The sequence below is a fragment of the Mauremys reevesii genome, linkage group 3, assembly GCF_016161935.1.
Source record: "Mauremys reevesii isolate NIE-2019 linkage group 3, ASM1616193v1, whole genome shotgun sequence".
Taxonomy (NCBI): Eukaryota; Metazoa; Chordata; order Testudines; family Geoemydidae; genus Mauremys; species Mauremys reevesii.
Window position 1 is genome coordinate 41,379,248 of NC_052625.1, and position 20,745 is coordinate 41,399,992.

At 45.0% G+C, this 20,745-nt stretch overlaps 1 long non-coding RNA gene across 1 annotated transcript; it reads right to left on the reverse strand.

Moving 5' to 3' along the window:
* Positions 1 to 3,256: 3,256 nt before the first annotated feature.
* On the reverse strand, positions 3,257 to 18,896 carry LOC120400070. Its single transcript, XR_005595509.1, has 5 exons — positions 18,792 to 18,896; positions 18,163 to 18,255; positions 15,825 to 15,928; positions 10,179 to 10,302; positions 3,257 to 3,385 (listed from the first exon to the last, which is right to left on the reverse strand). It is a non-coding gene; the product is annotated as an uncharacterized LOC120400070 (long non-coding RNA).
* Positions 18,897 to 20,745: the final 1,849 nt, after the last annotated feature.

A 20,745-nucleotide genomic window follows, 5' to 3' on the forward strand; every position in this document is an offset into this window, starting at 1 on the left:
CTGCGACCATGCCAAGCCTGACTCTTCCAACAGAGCCTTTCTGGAGCCCTCTGCACAAGCCAGAACATACCTGAAACCCTTTTTAAAAGCAAAGAGCCCCAAATTTGTTTTATTGTGCTGACAACTTAAGCAAGAGTGGGTGGGATTTTGTTGCTCCCAAACAACACCACTGCAACTTTTGGATTAATAAGCATGGTAAATGTCAATACAAGGGGGGAACTGTTGAGAAAGTTATATTCAACAGAAAATAGGGCTTAGAAACGAATAATCATAGAAAAAATATCTAATCTTAGCTGCCTAATGTGGGACAGTGCTGGAAAGTTTCATGTCTGTCTTCATTTTCTACAGTAACTGATAAGCAGTATGTACTGTAAGGCTTACCAGGACTTTTGCAAGAGGATGCAGCTATCACTGTTTCCGTCGTTTCTGGTGTCAGAAGACTTTCTGTTGTTCTGTGGGAATTTGTAATGTGCTGCATAGCCCACAGTGCCATGCTACAGACTTGGCTGCAGGGTCAACTGCAGGCACACAGACTGTGCAGTCACTAGGCACCAGGGACAGTCTGTGTGGTGTATGCTGCGGGGGTCTTTTTGATGTGTGTATGCTTGGGTCCTGGTGCCTGACATCCCGAGATGTAAAGCAGGCTTCCCTTCACATGCATTTTTGGACCGTACGATCCTCCCTCCCCCCGAGCCCCAAAAAAAAACCTCATCCAGGGACAGACTCATCCTGCACCCACCCATCAGTGCACACCTTAACCAGCACAGAATGCTTCCATGTTTCAAACGAATAAACAGAAATGCAAAGTCAACGAAAGATTTATTAATTATAAAAACATGTCCTTAGTTTTAAAACGTCCTTGGAAGTGGGAAAACTTGGTGGTTTATGATCCTCTTAAAATCATCAAGTGTGTCACAGGTTGGATCACTGTAGGCATCTGTAAAAGCAACAAGAAATCCTGTGGCACCTTATAGACTAACAGACGTTTTTTGCAGCATGAGCTTGGGTGAATACCCACTTACTTCTTCAGCATCATCTGCATCCCCACCGTTATTTATTTTGGGAAGAAGAAGAAAGTGCCTGCCGCGCGTAAACAGACCAGTTCCCCTGCACAGTCAGGGCTGCTCGCATCCCTGTGTCCTGGCGCTCAGGGGCAGGGGGGACAAGTCACACAGTTCAAGGAAAGTGCCCTGCATCATCCTGAAGTTCAGCACTCTGTGTCATGTGTCATCCCAGACCTGCATGCGGTCCCACCAGTCACTGTGCTGTTTTTGTTTCGGGCGCAATCGCACACCCACACACATGAAACACACCATGATCTCCACTGTCTGACTGTGGAAGATTTGTGTATTTAGTATGGATACACAAATTCGACTTATTAAGGTCGAATCCACAAATTCGACTTAAGTAGATTCGAAATAGTCCTGTAGTGTAGACAAGCCCTAAGAATGACCATAAATTGGAAGTGTGGAAATACTGTAGACTGGAGATTTGTTAGTGGAAAACTCAAGTGAGAAATATAATAAAGTAATCTTCGCACTTACACCGCTCTTTCCATCTGTAGATCTGAGAGAGCATCACTATCATGCCAGACATGGGTGTAAGCAGAATCAGGATGAGCTCTCCCCTGACATCTGGTGGTGAGCTGTGGAAAAGGACTTCAGGGGATGATCTCATTTGCATAGGCACACCCACTCTGCCTAGCATGATGAGACTGCTAGCCCAAATGATCATTTTGGCTGCTGTGGGATTCCCAGTCTCTTTATTATTGGGACAGGAGTAATAAAGTGTTGTTCTTCTGGTTATGTGAATCAAGGACAGTTAAACTGTACTTGGCATTGTATGACTGAGGGACTCACCCTCATTTATTAGGCGAGGGACGTGGGTTCCAAAGCCCAGTGAATTGAGAAAGGTATTTGTATGTAGCAGTGTAGGCATGGTCTGATTGCTCCAAACATCACTTTGGTCCTTTCTCTCTCCACTGCGTAATAATAGAGCTAAGTTTGACTCAATTAGGAGTCGTGTTACATTGTACAGAGCTGAAATCACTGATACCTAGCTCTAAGCATTAGACCTGCTTTAGGCTAGTGGTTCTGATGCAAGATGACTATCCAGGTGCACCAGCAGTGAGGGTCCCCTACTAACAGCTGAAATCACTGAGAGCTGTGTTAAGTAGCGGAGGCCTGAAGAGCCTGAAGACATATTGGTGAGTGGCTATTGGCAAGGCTCAGCTAGTGGGATGGCTAGGGGAGAGGACTGGAGCAGAATCCCACAGAGAGGCATGGCAGTCGGCTGTCAAGGGCCTGAGCAGAGGAGAGTGTAAGTGCCTCCATACCTCCCCCCTCCTTCCACCGAGGCTGCGAGGTGAACTCTGCAGATGAACTTCTGAACTCTGGGGCTGCACTGAGCAAGGACAGCAACTGTTAATTGGGTGACTTAAGACGCTGGACTTGGGATGCTGGACTTAAGACCTTGAGGGGAAAAGGACACTGCTCAACTCACTTGGGGGTGGGTCTTTTGTTCATAGTTTGTGTTATGAATCCTGTTTGTGGGGTTTCCCCAATATAATGCCACATTGGTTCCCCCTCTTATTAAAAGGTTATTGCTACATTCAGACTCTGCGCTTGTGAGAGGGGAAGTATTGCCTCTTAGAGGTGCCCAGGGAGGTGGTATGTAATTGTCCCAGGTCACTGGGTGGGGGCTTGAGCTGGTTTTGCATTGTGTTATTGAAAAGGAAACCGTAGATACTGAACCCAGCCCTTGCTGCTGCCAACTCTGATGGGCAGAAGGGTTACATGAGGAAACATGTTAAGAGGCTTGCTCAAGGTCACCCAGTGAGTCAATAGCAAAACTGGAACTTTAACCCAGCCAGCCCTACATTTTGGCCATTAGGCCACAGCTGCTCCTACTATGAAAACCAGTATAATAGAAAACTGTTCTCCTTCAGATTGTATCCTTAGGCTTGCACATGGAGGGTCCCCTCCCACGTTGAAATGAGGCTCAGGTGCTTACAGAGAACTCTCTCTCTCCTTCTCTTCCCCAGAACCTTGCACAGGGCCTGGCTTTTCCACCCAGTCCAAGGTCTGTGTAGGGGAATAGCTAAGGGGATGCACATTATCTCCATTCTACACCCATGGACAATCCCCAGCGAGAAAAACCCCAGCCCCAGGCAGTATTATCCTTCTGTGAAGCTCCTGGTGTCCTCCCATGAGTCCGGAACCACTGTAGAAAGGCAGAGGTTCTGATACCGTGGTGCCAATGGAGCCATCCTAACAGAGAGCCAAGGGGGCTGCGAGGGGCCAATGCCAGTGCAGAAGCACAGGGCCTCCATATGGATGGCTCTGCCCTTCCACAGATCTGCCAAGACTGGAGTCAGCCCCATTGTCTGATGGAACAACACATGGAGAACTTGATGAGAAGATTGTCGTAAGATTCTGTCCCCCTGATATCCCTCCCACCAGCTTTTCCTTGGGAGGGGTGATCTAGGCCATGGGAATTAGGACTTGAACATTTTCATTACATTAGTCAGTGACTGCAATATGTTCCCCAAGTGAAAAAGAGTTTTGTTTAACTGCTACTGTCGAGAAGCTGCTGCATGGTCTGACCTTTCCATACAAAGTACATCTGTGTCTTGCAAATTAACACTTCTCCTTTAAGAACTTATTGTGTTGTTAAAATGCCTTCTACTTATTTAGTTCCCAGCTCTGCCCTCATGGGGGGGAGAGGGAACTATGAGGTCATGTTTTAGTCACATGTCTGCTGCAGCATCTGTCAACTGTGATACAATTACTAAGACATAACTGTGCATTTCTGACATTCAAACCTGCTAAGCAAAGCCTCTCCTCCTTTGGTGTATTAGCCAGTTCTATACTTAGGGATCATCTTAAAAGTTGTCTAAGCTAACCAAGGATATGAACCATAATGCCTCAGTTTATTTTACAAGTTACTTATTATATTTAGTAAACTGAAAATCACACACTGACCTTTGTGCTAGTTAAATCCTGTCCTGTGAAATGCTTCAGGACAGTCTCTGATCTTTAGTAGCATGGTCTGTGGTATTCCAGGCACTAAGGTCTACCTATAGACTCTAGCCCTGGGTGAGTTCCCATTAAACACTCAAATGTTTCTAAAGTCAGTGAAGGATTTTTCGTTACTGAAACTGGCAGAAAGGAAAGGGTGCAAAGAATGTACTGTGTTAACTCTCAGAGGTTACAATAGAAGATCATATCATATGCATGGTAGAGTGATATAAAGGTTTCATTGGCTTGAGTTTGGAATGACCCTGTTACTCACTAGTAGCAAATCCACAAGTGAACTATGTAGCTCTTTGCAGTCATGTGCCTACACCCCCTTTCTAACAGTATGTCATCACATATTCTCTTTCTGCCACAGCCTACAGAAAACGGCAAATGTAGTGTGTTAGGCAGATGGATAGATAGATGCAACATGTCTACATTTTGGAGCATAACTTTCACATTAGTTTGTGTATATGTAAAATCTCAGCCACCATGTTGCAGTAACCGATCTTCTATCCTATGGAGTTATAAACTAATAGATATACATTGAGTGGATTTGACTCTCCTTTCCCCTCCCATTTGTACATGATCCTTCTGTCTCTTTACTGGGGCCCCTCCCATCCACCTTAACCTTCCTCTGTCCTTTTCCCTCATAGAACCCATTTAAGGGTATGTCTACACTGCAATTCAAAACCCACAGCTAGCCCATGTCAGCTGACTCTCGCTCACAGGGCTCAAGCTAAGGGACTGTTTAATTGCAGTATAGATGTTCAGGCTCATTCTGGAGCCTAGATTCTAGGACACTGCAATGAGGGAGGATCCCAGAGTTTGGGCTGCAGCCCACACTCGTACATCTACACTGCAATTAAACAGCCCCTGAGCCTGAGCCCCATGAGCCCAAGTCAGCTGGCACGGGTCAGCCACAGGTGTCTAACTGCAGTGTAGACATGCCCCAAGGGGCCTGGCCCCATCCCAAACAGGCCAATAAATTCACACTGCTGGCCTGCCTCTTAGCATAGAGTCTCTCAGAGCCCTGGGCCAATTCCTCCCCGTCTCTGGCCTACTCTCAATCTGTGCTGCCTCTCCGCTGCAGAGGCCTGGGGTGGGGGACAGTCAGGGATGGGACATAGGGGAAGTAGAATATAGCTGGATGGCAAGCTGGAGAATGGTCTGGAGGTTTCCAAGCTGCAAGACGTTGGGTTGGGGCAGGATGGTCTCTACCCCAGACCTGCTTAACCTTGGGCCCTCAGGACTGCTTGTAAAATCTCAGGACTTTTGTTGTGGCAGCAGCTGTCAGTACCACATGTACCATGGCTATATGCAGCAGCCACAACTGTGGAAGTGGCATCAAATAGATTAGAGGAAAAAGATGGTGGATCTGGTCAAGACAGGCTACAAAGAAGAGATCTCTTGAATCCTTGAGCCCCATTCTGATTAGAATTCTCCAAAGTGGGGGGGATAGATTATTTCCCCATGATAAAACTTTAAAAGTACAATTGTTAGAAGTCTGTTTTCTTTTCAAATGGGAGAGAGAAAAAGGTCCTAGGGAAGAAGTGCAGAAGGGAGACACCTAAGAATAAAATCTTGGGATTTTCAGGTTCCCATTGTATTTTTTTATTGCCTTCACATTTAAAAATTAAACGCTCCCATGCACAGGCTTGGGTTTATTGGCTGCAGTGGAAGCAGGGTCCAGCGGGCAGTCACATATGGCAGTCTCAAGACTAGTCACATGGCTGCACCACTTCAGAGAGCCAGCTGGAAGCAGACAAAGAGGCTGGAGAGCCCCAGGACTCCTGTAACTGCTGATAAGGGAGGGGCAGACAATGGAGTCAATCTTCTAGCAGCTTCCCCTCAAAGTTCTGAGTGCCTCCGATTCCCCTGTGCCTCAGGGAGAGAGAGTGGAGATTCCCCGGCTCATGAGTTGCAAGTACTTTCCTATCCCTTGTAGCTTCAAGGAGGGGGACAGTAAAGGCCAATCCCACCCAATGGTTCCTGCTAGTAAATCTCCAGCCCCTCCATTAGATGGGAGGGAGCAGAATGGTTAGTCTGGTAGGGTGGCCAGCCATGAGTATAGTGGAGGGGCAGGCCAAATGTAGTTCAGGACGGGAATCACAAACACGGGGGAACTGGTACCCCCTGAGCAGTGCCAGCACACCATTCACAGATGTGTAGGGCCAGCTCTGATTTTTTGTTTTTGTTTGTTTGGTTTTCATTTTTTGTTTTTTTTTGACAAAGTGAAAATTGGGGACAGGAAAGCATTTGCTTTTCTTAAAAACAATAATTTTTCAACTGAGAAAACCCCCAAACTGCCCCTGTTTGTTTTGTTTTCAGCTAGAAATGTTTGGTTTGAGGGAGTTTTCAGTGAAAAGTTTTGGTTTTTAACAAAAATTCAAAATTTTCCATGGAAAAAAAAAACCTAAGCAGCTGTATATACTGGCTCTGGGGGATCTGTGGCGCTGTCTCTTCGGCATCTGTTAAAGGGGTTAAAAAATTCACATAAAAATGGAGGAGGGAGACTTAGTAATTGTAAAGTGACTAACCTGAATTCCTATTCCTGGGAGAGAATAGAATAGCATGTTGTGTGCACTCGGAATACTACACACAAAAGGAAATGACAATGAAGCAATACTAGGGGTCCTAAATTCACTGCTCTGCGCCTACATATTTCATATATGGCATGAACAATGTCACATATAGGATATAATCGCCCCATAGCATCTAGGCAACTGAGTGCACTCCACATTTCCTTCCCCTTTGGGGAGGCATGTGTGATTCAGAGAGCATGATGACGGTACTTATTGCATTATCCTTAACATCTTAATCTGTGAAATTTTATGTCCTCTGGTTGTTGCTCTTCTCTTCCCTGTTGCCTCCAAGATCCATTGTCTTCTGCATCCCTCTAAACGTCTTGTCCTTAATTAGATAGCAATTTCTTCAGGCCAGGGACTGTCTTTCACTATGGGCATATGTACATTGCAACCAGGGGGTGTTCCTGTAACTCACGTAGACATACCCGAGCTAGCTTTTATCTAGCTAGCTTGGGTACTGGGCTGCTCAAGGATTCACCCAGGATTCCAGGCACACTTGAACAGCCCATGTTCAAGCCCATGCTGCCGCAGCTTCACTGCTGTCAGTACCAGACTAGCTAGCTTAAAGCTAGCTTGAGTATGTCTATAAACACCGCAATCACACCACATATTGCAGTGTAAGACATACTGTATGTGTTTGTACAGCACCTATGGATCCCAACCACAGTCAAGGCCTCTGGGCACTACCATTATAATATGAATTCATATATTTGTTTGCATACTTCATGCTTTGTATCGGATAAGTGAGTTGTGCTATGCAGGGATTTGCAGATGTCAAAAATTCTCCAAGATCTCCCTTAACAGAAAAAGCATTAGAAATAAAAGGTGCATAGTAACAAATTGGCACTGTGGCTAATCCTCTTCTAACAGTTTCATTCACACTCTCTCACCAAGTGCAAATTAATCCAGAATGGGAAATTCTGGGGATTTGAAAAGATATATGTAATTTAGAACTAACAATGGGGCTCTGGGTTAAAAGAAGAATCCTATTCACAACGGGTGAAATTCATCCCTTTGTGACGGATCTTACACTGTCTCTCATGCGATGTTAAGCCAATGTTTCCCAACCTCTTGAGTCTAGTAATTCTGCCAGCCCCGAACATTCAAAATCATGAATCAGGCTCTAAAACAGCATGAGACTGGTTTAAAATGATATATTTTGTGTTCTTTTTATTTGTCTTCTGATTTTTGAGCTTTTGGGTTCATAATTTCAATCTTTTCTCCCCAACCACGAGGGCTTGAAACTGTCATTAAAAAAGGAAGCTCAGATTCTTATGAAATCATATGATTCCAGGAGCTGGGGCTTTAAGAAAAACAACTAGCATGAGACTCACAATAGAACAAGAAGGCTTGGCAATACTGGACTAGCTGAGGGAAGCTAAGGGACAGAAGGTTGGATCTGTGTGGGTGTGGAAGGCTGAGGGACCTAAAGTTGCCCACACAGACAGGAAGCATGATCTGCTGGATAGGGAACTAGACAGAGACTCAGGAGACCTGAGTGCTATTCCCTGCTCTTGTCTGTCCTTGGGGAAATCATTTCACCTCTCTCCGTGCCTCTGTTTTGTCCCTGCCCTGACTGCCTCCTACTACGTTTATATAGTTTCTGGTACAATGGTGCCTCAGTTGCAAGTGGGGCCTCTAGGCCCTACTGTGAAAAAAACAACATCCTCCCTCTGCTGCAACCCCGCCATCCCCCAAACATGCTGTTTCCTAAATACCTCCTGTTCCCTCCCCTTTTCCAGTGTGATCCCTAACCTAGCTTGGCTGTGGGAGTAGCTCACATGTACCCCCCTAAATTCTCAGCCAACCAAAGCTTCTCTTCTGCATTCATGTGGACCTCAGCTTAGCCTTGACTGGTGCCGCTGGAAGCACTCATCCCTAGCAGCATGAAGCCATCTGATGTGTGGGTAAAATGGAGAGAGGGGGAGAAGCAAATACTTTGTTAAACATTCCAGAAGGAAATGCAACAGCAGGCTGAAGTGAGAGAACAAAGGAGAGATGGGGGCAACTATAGCAGGACATGATGTGAGGGGACACGGGGGAGAGGGGGGTCAATCAAGGTAGGGCTCCAAAATTGGAATCACAGACTTATATCATTCAGAGGGGAGAAGAATGCACCCTCATGGAGTCTTTGCACTGGCCCCGCATAGACTAATAGAGGGTAGGGTGGGCCAGGGCAGAGGTCACACTATACCCAACGGCCCCATTATCCCACACAGTGGGGCAGAGAAACTTCAGCAGACATTCTACCCTATATGCAGGAGTAATGTCCACAGAGGAGGAGCTGGGCTACAACTCTGTATTGTACTGGTCCCAAGATGGAGGGTGGATTACACCTACTCAACCCTCCTGCATCACACCTGTGTAAAACCAGGTTACTCTGGCTTTCTATTGGGGAATCATCTTTCACCCAAATGTAGCTGGTTGAATGATAGAGCTGAGCAAACAACTCACAACACATACCTCAGTCAAGGAGTTCTGTGAGTTGTCCACACGCAGTTTACAATTTTAACTCATTTAGTTGTTCTTCAAAATAATTCACCCAATACCTTCAGCAAATAACCCTCGGTTAGCAGATTGTATGCAAGCAAGTATGTAGGCATTGCTGAAATTCAAGGTGTGTGGGGTTTTTGTTTTTTTTTGCTGGGGCAAATGGTCATTGGATACACTTCTATTCTCTGAGAAGTTGAACATCATTATCCAAATCAGGGTTTAGTATAAATATTTGGGATTATCATTAGTAGGGCCTAGACGCCCCAGACATGGATCAAGACCCTATTGGATTAGGTGCTGCACAAATACAGAACAAAAGGATTGTCCCTGATCCAAAGAGTTTACAGACTAAGACTATGACAAGATACAGACAGCTGGGGGAATACTAATTGTTAGTTCACTTTAAACAAATATTCTCCAACGTGTGTTTACTAGAGATGGTTAAAAAATTTTGAACAAATGTTTTTCATCAAAATGGTTTTTGTTTTAAAAATGAAGATGCCATTTAAAGTGTTCACAGGTGCATTCTGCCACCGGCAGCCAGAGGCTGACATTGTGCAGTTAGTAATGCTGGTGTCAGGGTACCAATGTGGAGGAGGCAGCTGACATGGGCAATTCTCCTCTACTGCACTGGTTTCTTCATCTAGCCCTACAACTGTTCCTTTCACTCGGAGAGCATCTTTTCATCCTACCGCCTGTGAGGATGCATTAGAATCCTAAGACAGGAGCCAGTCAGGGAGGCACAAGATGTTAAGCCAGGGTTTTGGGTAGCTGACACAAATGAGGCTGAGAGCATATCGCTTACTGTACTTATGGTGGGTCACCCTGCAGGAGTGCACAGAATACCCAAGGTATTACTGATTCACTTGGTTACATGGGAAATTAAATAATAAAAAGCCCCGCAAATCTCAGCATTAACATAACCCAGCTACATGTAAATATACAAAACTAGCCTCAGCATAGCCAAACTACATGGAACTCTAGCGATAGAAGAACAGTAAAAGGATCTAAGTCTGGATGCCTTTTCAAGCTATCCAAAACTCTGGAGGACTGTCAGGCCATATGGCCCTTAAATTCCTACCTGGTGTTGTCTTCTTGTAGGGAAAGACTGGTAGTCTACTACCTCTCTGGCATCTTTGCTGAATGGATTGTTCTCCCTTCCAGTGTATGCATGGGGCTAGCCCCTAAGTTCTTCTATGAATCTTCTGGGGGGTACAGGAGATCATTACGTGATTATGGCCCACACCCAGTGAGAAGCAACCTATTTTTTCCCTCACTCCGTGACAACACACAAAATGCAGCTCCTTCCTCTGAGAAAATGAGTAAAAAAAATGGCTTCTGCTCACCTTCCTGACTACAGGCTGGGAAATCATGTAACCAGAATCAATACTATGTGACTTATGTGACCAATAAAAAACCAACAAGTTTGAAATTCAAATAGTAACAAGCATTTATCCCAAAATGTTTGCACTCCATTTTAGTAAAAACAAATTTTATGAAACTTTTTTTCAAAAATTTAAATGTTTATTAAATGACATTCAGTTTCATTTAAGGTTTTGTGAACTCAGAAAAGGGGCATAATCTGATGGAGGAAACACTTTTCTGACAAATATCTTGCCCAGTTCTAATCACCTAACATTTACCCAGGGATTTTTGTATAACTTGTTCCATTTGGCTATGTGATGTGTCTCTTCCTAAAGATACAGTAGAAGACATCTACTATCATGACAAATGGAACTATTCATGTGTAAGTTAGCCACATATATCAGTGCTTGAAGGACTGTGGCCCTAGTATCTGTTAACATCAGGCATGAATATTATTTCATTCCACCTACGTCTATTTGTTTGTGTTCACATAGATCCCCACTGTTTGATTCTATGTTATTCGGGTTCTTATTACCACCTTATTATCATAGTATCTGAGCATCTACCAATGGTGCATTATACAATATGGCTAACATCTGCCCTATGTGGTTTGTTTTCTCTCTCGTCCTCTACGGATTCATAGAATCATAGAATCTCAGGGTTGGAAGGGACCTCACGAGGTCATCTACTCCAACCCCCTGCTCAAAGCAGGACCAAACCCAACTAAATCATCCCAGCCAGGCCTTTGTCAAGCCTGACCTTAAAAACCTCTAAGGAAGGAGATTCCACTACCTCTCTAGGTAACCCATTCCAGTTCTTCACCACCCTACTAGTGAAAAAGTTTTTCCTAATATCCAACCTAAACCTCCCCCTCTGCAACTTGAGACCATTACTCCTTGTTCTGTCATCTTCTACCACTGAGAACAGTCTAGATCCATCCTCTTTGGAACCCCCTTTCAGGTAGTTGAAAGCAGCTATCAAATCCACCCTCATTCTTCTCTTCTGCAGACTAAACAAGCCCAGTTCCCTCAGCCTCTCCTCATAAGTCATGTGCTCCAGCCCCCTAATCATTTTTGTTGCCCTCCGCTGGACTCTCTCCAATTTATCCACATCCTTCTTGTAGTGTGGGGCCCAAAACTGGACACAGTACTCCAAATGAGGCCTCACCAGAGGAGAGTGGAGTGTTTTGTTTTAGTAGGGTTTGGAGCTTTTTTAATATGTACATGCCCCTCTGTGTTTATATTAGTAAATAAATGTGCTGTGCCCTCGATGTGAGAAGAGTTGAGGTTGTGTATGTCTGAACACCTTATGTGCCCCCCTACAGTGCTTTACAGAAATAAGGCCATAGTTGTTTTCTAAACCAATGTGTGTTTCTTCTGGATCCCTCTTAAAGGGCCAAATTCAGGCTTGGGTGTAATCACGTGAAACTCCACTGACTTACATCAGGGCTGAATTTTGTCCAATGGTCTATTACTATGAAGCAAGCATAGTAATAAGTGTTTAGTGATTCCTACAGTAGCACTTTTATTTCCTTGAGCTCTTTGCTGTTGCTGCTCTATGAGGAGCTATAGATTGCCACTTTCTGATGATGTTTCAAGGGGCACCAGCAGCAATGGGTTTGGAAGCAGTATGCTTCTGGGCACCCAAATGCATTTGAAATAACTGAATTCCTGAATACCTCAACTATTGAGGTATTTCATCATTAATCCAAATATGTCATGATATTGACAGTTGACTCAACAATAACTCTTTTTGTGTGTTGTAACTTTAAGAATTTCATTTTAAAATTAATTAATTGCTTCAGAAACTTTTCTACGAATTCACCACCATAGTATCTCATTGCACCCAAATATTAATGTAGCTTGTCCTTCCCTGCGATGTTCAAGTATATTATTCCCATCCTACAGATGAAGACTGGGGAATTAAAGGTTTATATAAACTGCAATTAAACACCTGTGGCTGCCGTGTCAGTGACTTGAGCTCACAGAGCTCAGGCTAAGGGGCTGTTTAATTGTGGTGTAGACATTTGGGTTTGGGTGTGTGATCCTGTGAGGAGCAAGGGTCCTGAAGCTCAGGCTCCAGCCCGAGTCCCAACGTCAACACAACAATTAAGCAGCCACACAGCCCCAGCATGAGTCATAGAATCATAGAATCTCAGGGTTGGAAGGGACCTCAGGAGGTCATCTAGTCCAACCCCCTGCTCAAAGCAGGACCAAACCCAACTAAATCATCCCAGCCAGGGCTTTGTCAAGCCTGACCTTAAAAACCTCTAAGGAAGGAGATTCCACTAACTCCCTAGGTAACCCATTCCAGTTCTTCACCACCCTACTAGTGAAAGTTTTTCCTAATGTCCAACCTAAACCTCCCCCTCTGCAACTTGAGACCATTACTCCTTGTTCTGTCATCTTCTACCACTGAGAACAGTCTAGATCCATCCTCTTTGGAACCCTCTTTCAGGTAGTTGAAAGCAGCTATCAAATCCCCCCTCATTCTTCTCTTCTGCAGACTAAACAATCCCAGTTCCCTCAGCCTCTCCTCATAAGTCATGTGCTCCAGCCCCCTAATCATTTTTGTTGCCCTCCACTGGACTCTCTCCAATTTGTCCACATCCTTCTTGTAGTGTGGGGCCCAAAACTGGACACAGTACTCCAAATGAGGCCTCACCAGTGCTGAATAGAGGGGAATGATCACGTCCCTCGATCTGCTGGAAATGCCCCTACTTATACAACCCAAAATGCCATTGGCCTTCTTGGCAACAAGGGCACACTGTTGACTCATTCAGCTTTTCGTCCACCGTAACCCCTAGGTCCTTTTCTGCAGAACTGCTGCCCAGCCATTCGGTCCCTAGTCTGTAGCAGTGCATGGGATTCTTCCGTCCTAAGTGCAGGACTCTGCACTTGTCCTTGTTCAACCTCATCACATTTCTTTTGGCCCAATCCTCTAATTTGTCTAGGTCCCTCTGTATCCTATCCCTACCCTCCAGCGTATCAACCATTCCTCCCAGTTTAGTGTCATCTGCAAACTTGCTAAGGGTGCAGTCCACACCATCCTCCAGATCGTTAATGAAGATATTGAACAAAACCGGCCCCAGCACCGACCCTTGAGGCACTCCACTTGATACCGGCTGCCAACTAGACATGGAACCATTGATCACTACCCGTTGAGCCCGACCATCTAGCCAGTTTTCTATCCACCTTACCGTCCATTCATCCAGCCCAGACTTTTTTAACTTGCTGGCAAGAATACTGTGGGAGACTGTATCAAAAGTTTTGCTAAAGTCCAGAAATAGCACATCCACTGCTTTCCCCTCATCCACAGAGCCAGTTATCTCATCATAGAAGGCAATTAGGTTAGTCAGGCATGACTTGCCCTTGGTGAATCCATGCTGACTGTTCCTGATCACTTTCCCCTCCTTTAAGTGGTTCAGGATTGATTCCTTGAGGACCTGTTCCATGATTTTTCCAGGGACTGAGGTGAGACTGACTGGCCTGTAGTTCCCTGGATCTTCCTTCTTCCCTTTTTTAAAGATGGGCACTACATTAGCCTTTTTCCAGTCATCCGGGACCTCCCCCGATCGCCATGATTTTTCAAAGATAATGGCCAATGGCTCTGCAATCTCATCGGCCAACTCCTTTAGCACCCTCCGATGCAGCGCATCCGGCCCCATGGACTTGTGCTCATCCAGCTTTCCTAAATAGCCCCAAACTACTTCTTTCTCCAGAGAGTTGGTCACCTCCTCCCCATACCGTGCTGCAGAGTGCAGCTGTCTGGGAGCTGACCTTGTCTGTGAGTCAGCTGACACAGGCCAGACACAGGTGTTTAATTGCAATGTAGACATACCATAAGTGATAAGCTTGAATGTGGGCTTGTGACAGAGATAGGAATAGAACTTAGGTCCCCTAACTTAGATCCCCCAACCAATGTCCTAGCTATAAGACCATCCTCCCTCTATATGCATTTGGGGCTAGATTTTCAAAAAAGCTCAGTTCCCATTGAAGCACAAAATAAGTGGCCAGTTTTTCAGAAGAACCCATCTGAGTTCTTTTTGACAATCTGCCCAAAATGGGACTGCTGGGTGCTGAGTACTTTGGAAAATCTGGTACCTTGTTAGAATCCTAAATGGGAGTTGGGCTCTGTTGAAAATCTAGCCCTTGGTTTGAGGCCCCACACAGTTACTTATGTGTGCCAGAGATTGCCTCTGTCTATATCTACTTGTTTCATGAATTTAAATGATGCCTGTTTATGCCTGGCACTGAGCTTCCTGACAGCCATTAAAAATAGAATTCATAACGATAAAGATAATAGCAAAACAGCAGCAAATTCCACCCAACATTAAACAGCCAGTCAGCAAGAAAACAGAACAAAATACCATCTCCTCACCCACCAGATTCTCAAAAGAAATCTCAGGACTCCAACAACCTCAGCACTCGTCAGTCTCCTGCCCACAATCATGGGCTCTGCAGGGGCAATACACTCAGGCTTTTTGAACCATGAGGGGTAAGAGCAGAGTGAATTCCAAAGGCCTGGGGCTCTTACAGACAGTACCCTTCTGGCAGCTTCCTTTCTTAGGATACGTCTACACTGTAGAAAACTCCTGTGGCAGTGAGTCTCAGAGCCTGGATCTGCAGACTCCGGCTCACACTATGGTGCTAAAAATAGGCATATAGACATTTCCACTTGGGGTAGAGCTGAGGCTCTGAAACCCAGCAAGGAGGGTGGGTCTCAGAGACCAATCTCCAGCCTGAGTGAGAACATTTATATGACTATTTTTAGCACAGTAGTGCCAGCCTTGTGAGCCTGAGCTGTAAACCTGAGCTCTGAGCCGCACTGCCGCAGGTTATTTATTTTGCAGTGTAGCCAGACTCTCATATTCCAGGAGAGCTTCAGCTCTAGCACCTTTCCTGATCACAGCAGAGGCAGTATGGCATAAGAAGTAGGGAGCCCCCAGGTGGACAGATTCCAGGCCATTTGGGATTTTTAAGGTTAAAACCAATACTTTAAAGTCCACCCAGAGGACAAAAGGCAGCTAGTGAAAATCATGAAACACTGATGTCCTGTGCTTATGGCAATATACTCCCCTCAACACATGAGCTGCTTGTTGATAAATTGTATAACCAATTGCTTGACCAGATTTGGTTTGTTATGAAGTGTACTCAACACACCAAATAACCAATGTCAGTCAGGTTTATTAATATGGTACAGGAAAAAGGCTCTATACAATACCAGCGATGTTACATTCACCTTATGCAGAAGGTGTGCTCCCCAAAGTTACACCTTTAAAGCTATCCATTTATACCCTCCTTGTTTATCAGTAAAAGGTACCCTATACGTCATTTAAAACCAGTTGCAATGTACCTCTTACCTTTGTTCTGAATCCACCATGCGTTCCAGGTCATGATGCACCCATATCTTTGTTCTGGGTACAGGAATTCCAGGTACAATGAGGCATGAAGACACCTCCTAGGCCTGTATCAGGATAAATAGATTTATGAGGGTAACTCATAAGGAAACAATTATATGTTCTGATACTGACAGTTTTCCTATCTACTTAAGACAAAACTTACTTCAGCTAATGCAAGGGGCTATGGGATGCTTAGCATAAGTGAACAGGATTATAATAAAAGTACAGAGATAAGGTGGGTGAGGTAATATTTTTTACTGCTCCAACTTCTGTTGGTGAGAGCGACAAGCTATTGAGCTACACACAACTCTTCTTCAGGTCTGGAAAAGGTACTAGGTGTCACAGCTCAATACAAGATTGAACAGATAGTTTAGCATAAGTAGTTATAAACTATCTGTTTGATCTTGTTTTTAGCTGTGAAACTCTCAAAGCCCGTTCTGGGCTTTTGATTTGGGCTCATCTGTAACACAGAAAAGACAGAAAATAATCAGGGCTTCTTCACATATTTAGGATTTTTATTTTATTTTATTTTATTTTGCAGGGGGCAGGGTATCTTTATCAGAAGATATTAATAACAATAAACACTTAATCTCATCCAAGGGAAACAATCTGCACTGGTACGAACGAATAAAGCCACTATCTAAGATAAAGATCACTCAGACCATACAGCCACTCTTTATATTACAAATGGACTTTATGGCTTGTAAAAGGTTGTTTTTTTAATTAAATGTCTGGGTGACTCATTCCTCCAAGAGTCACCGCTGAGATGATCCATGGCACGCAGGAGCAGCTGAGACAAGAAACAGCTGGGAACTGGGTCTCCTTTGGCAGACTAATGCACAGAAATGTAGGAAACAGGAGGCCTACAACCTTGGAGCCTAATCGTACGAGATGCTGATTGCCCTCAACTTCAAAGCCAGTGGCATTTGAGGGTGCCCATCATGATACAGAAGGTGCTTAGCACCTTGCAAGATCAGTCCCTTAATAAGATTAGCTGCATTCAAAAATGTATGTGAATGGAAAGGAGTGAAGAGTTCTCCAGGTAAATATTGTTCCATTATTGTAACAAGAAATCCTCCTTTTCCTGTCTATTCTCAGTTCTGGAGTCAAGACACTAGTACATTCTCCCCCACTATATACCAAGATGCATAATAGCCATGTTGGATTACAAACCTTTGTGCACTGGAGAGAGGTGTATTTTCCTCAGTTAAACTATAGCAATGAAATGGATGCTACTCAGAGTCAGACCTGTATATCGAGGGGACAATATATTGAAACCCAACGGCATTTAATAAAGTACCATACAGTTTTGCTCTCTTGGTAGGTAAACTCACACCAGGATGATTTAGTTGGCAATTGGTCGTGCTTTGAACAAGGGGTTGGACTAGGTGACCTCCTGAGGTCCCTTCCAACCCTGATATTCTATGAATACCACTATCCCAGTTTATCCCTGGTATAAAGTAATGTGGGCAGGAGCTGACTTCATAGGAGGGCTTCTGCAGCTCTTCATGCTGTGAAGAGGGACAGCCTGATGGCTCTGAATAGCCCTGTGCAAGGAAGTATTTGGGGGACAGAGTAGTCTGGGGAAGGGAACACCAGATCCATAATGACATGAACTCTACACAGCCAATTCTGTGGGGCTCTGCCTGTTAGATGGGAGCAACAGCTGCAGAAAGGCTAATCTGCACTTGTGGGGTCTGCCCACAAGATGGAGAGAGGAATTCCATCCCACACAGACCTTCTGAGTTCCCCACACAAAGACCAATTACTCCAGCTTTGTGTGAACAGGAGTGATTGTCCTCGGTAGCTCTAATGAATAGTAACAGCTGTGCTTTTCTGCAGGGAGGGAATCTACTCCCACTACATATCTCACTTGCACTGACCAAGTACCAATGGCATTTCTCACTGCTAAGGACTATTACTGGCATCTCTGATGCAGAGAAATGAATCTTTTCACTGTCATGCTACCTGTTCCTTTATATGACACATGCTTACAGCCCTGTGTTCCAAGGGGCAAAGTGCCTCCTTCAAGCTGCTGACAGCCTGTAATACCCCCAAAGGCAAGAGAGGAAGGATGGACTAATGGTTAGTCACTAGCCTCCTATTCCAGAGAGTGGTGTTCTACTCCAAGCTGTGCCCCAGATATCTTCTGTGAGCTTGGGCAAGTCACCCAGGTGCTCCCTGTGCCTCTTGGCCCCCCTCTATAAAAATGCAGACACCCCAGGATCTGTTGCGTGGATAATTACCTTAAAGATTGTGAGGTGCTCAGACACTATGGTAATAGGGGCTAGATAAGTACCTTGGATAGAGGACACTAAGTGCCTCAAAGGAGGTAGTTGACACTTTTCCTGACTGGGTCTCTTCTGTGTCTAGGTACTGTAGTGACTGGTGCCTATAAATACCATAGTGAGACAGACATTTTTCCAATCAGATGTGCTGTGAACTGTAAGCAATTGCACCAACCCATTGGCCTGAGGAGGAAAATTGCTATTGATGCTAGGATTTTCCAAGGGAGTTAGGCACCAAAATACCACCAAACATCAACTCAGGTGCTGTAGACAGGTCAGCTCACCCCTGCAGCACCTCCTGCTGGTGATTCCGGGAATTAGCTCTGTTCCAGCTTTGGAGCACCCCCTGCAGGCTGCTGATCCACCTGTCTTCTGGCCCCCACGTCCCTCCCTGGACCTGGTGCCCTTTTACATGGGGGTGCTGCCCCCTGGCAGTAACCCCTTTTCTCTCTGAACTTCCCCTTCTCAGGGAACTCCCTCCCTCTATCCCTACCTTGCCTCAGTGTATGGCTACTGCCAGTCATTGTCTAGCCCCACATCCTGGGGCAGACTGCAGTATCAGCCAACTCATCACTGGCAAGGAGGGTTTGGACCTGCTGCCTTGGCCTACCCCTGGGCTGCCCTCTGCAACCCCCAGTACCTGTTGGCCCACTGCTAGGCCGCAGCCTGGGGCTTTCTAGACTGGAGCTCCCCAGCCCTGCTTCACTCAGATATTCAGTCTCAACCTCCCTGCAGGTAAGCCCTTCTCTCTCTCTCTGAAGGCAGAGAGAGACTGTTTTGGGCTTCTGGCTTCCCTTCTTTTATAGGGGCCAGCTGTCGCTCAGTTTGGGGCGTGGCCTCACCTACAGCCACTCCCTCAATCAGCCCAGCCTTGAGAGCAGCCGCTCTCAAGCCCTGCCAGGCCACTTTTAAACCCCTCACAGCAGGAGCAGAGGTGCACCCTGCTACAGGTGCCTAATTCCCTTTGGCTCCTTGAAAATTCCCAGCCTCATTGTTTAAGAAAATTTTAACTTATTATGGCCCCAATTCAGGGAAGCACTTAAACACATGCTTAACTTCAAGCATGTGCTTAAGTCCCATTAAGTGCTTTCTTGAACCAAGGCCTATGTCTCTGCTCCTTCTTTTTCTCATCCTCCTTTCCCTCCCCCACTTCCTTCACTTCAGTTTTTCTTTCCTTATCTTATATCTCTTCCTCCATCTTTCAGTGTCTATCATTCTCTTTCATTCTCTTTTCCTCCATCTTCCTCATTTGCCTTCCCTTTCATGTCTCCATGTTGCATTTTTCCCCCCGTTCCTTGTTTCTCCTCTTCCATCTCCCTCTTTCATCTTCCCATCCCCAACAAACTCTTCACTGTAACCATCTCTTCTTCCCTCATCCCCAATACCCTCCTCTTGTCTGCTAAGAATGAATGGGTCAACGGAATGCAATAGATGCAAACTATTTGGAATTTACTGAGATGCTTGATACAGCATCAGGTCATCTCAACATTAATTCAAGATGTCTTGGTTATAAACCCTGTCATATGGATTGACAACAGGCTGTTAGACCATAGACAAAGGGTAATGCTAAATGACAATGTACAGAACTGAAGTGGAGAGTCTCCAGGAGAGTAGCAGCAGAGTTCAGTGTTAGGGCCTGTCTGCTTTAACCTTTTCATTAATGATCTAGAAGTGGGGATAAAGAGCATGCTAAGGAACCTCACAGAAGATGCTCAGCTGGGAGGTGTTGTGAATGCCATTGAAGGCAGAAGAGGAAAAGGATCCAGAGAAGTTTCGTGTATGGGCAGAAAATAACAAAATTACATTTGATCTGGAGAAATGCATGTGAGGAAAAATAATCCAAAGTATAGTTATTCAAAGGGAGAGAGAGGAATTTGGAAAGCAGCAATGCTGAAAAGACTGTGGGTGATAGAAGACAACATGAGCAGGGCATGTAGCTACTATACATACATATGTTCCTATCACTTTTAGCCCTGTTCTCAGTTTCTCCATTTGTTTGTTGTGCCTGCTTGTTGCATTTTCTCTTAAATTAGATTGTAAACTCTCCAGGGCAGGGACTATCTTCTGCTCTGTGTTTGAACAGCACCCAGTGAAATGGAGCCCTGATCCTGATTAGCGCTTCTAGGCTGTACTGTAATACCATTAATACTCCTTAAAAATGGAGCTTGCTGAACATTATTGCTGCAGGAAAGGCCATATACTTTTGGGCTGCATACTCAGAAGCATCACATCACAGAGCTGGAAGGTAATAAGCACTCTGCACTCTGGTTCATCACACCTGGAGCAGTGCATTCAATTCTGGGCACCTCACTACTAGAAGCATTTTGACAAATCAAGGGAATCCAGCAATTAAAATGTTCAGAGGCTAAAGGGACTGCCTTATGAGAAATGTTAAAGGAGCTAGCTGTGCCTCTTGTAGTTTGGCTATGAGTAAAGTGCGGACCTGAGAACCAGAGCTATGTGGAGGATGGAAATTCCATTTCATTAAGGATTTCAACGTTTGTCCTCATTCTGATTAGGAACAAAACATGTATGTGATGTTGCACTCGATATGATTTTATGAAAGTATGCTGATGGGTGTGAATATAATGTAA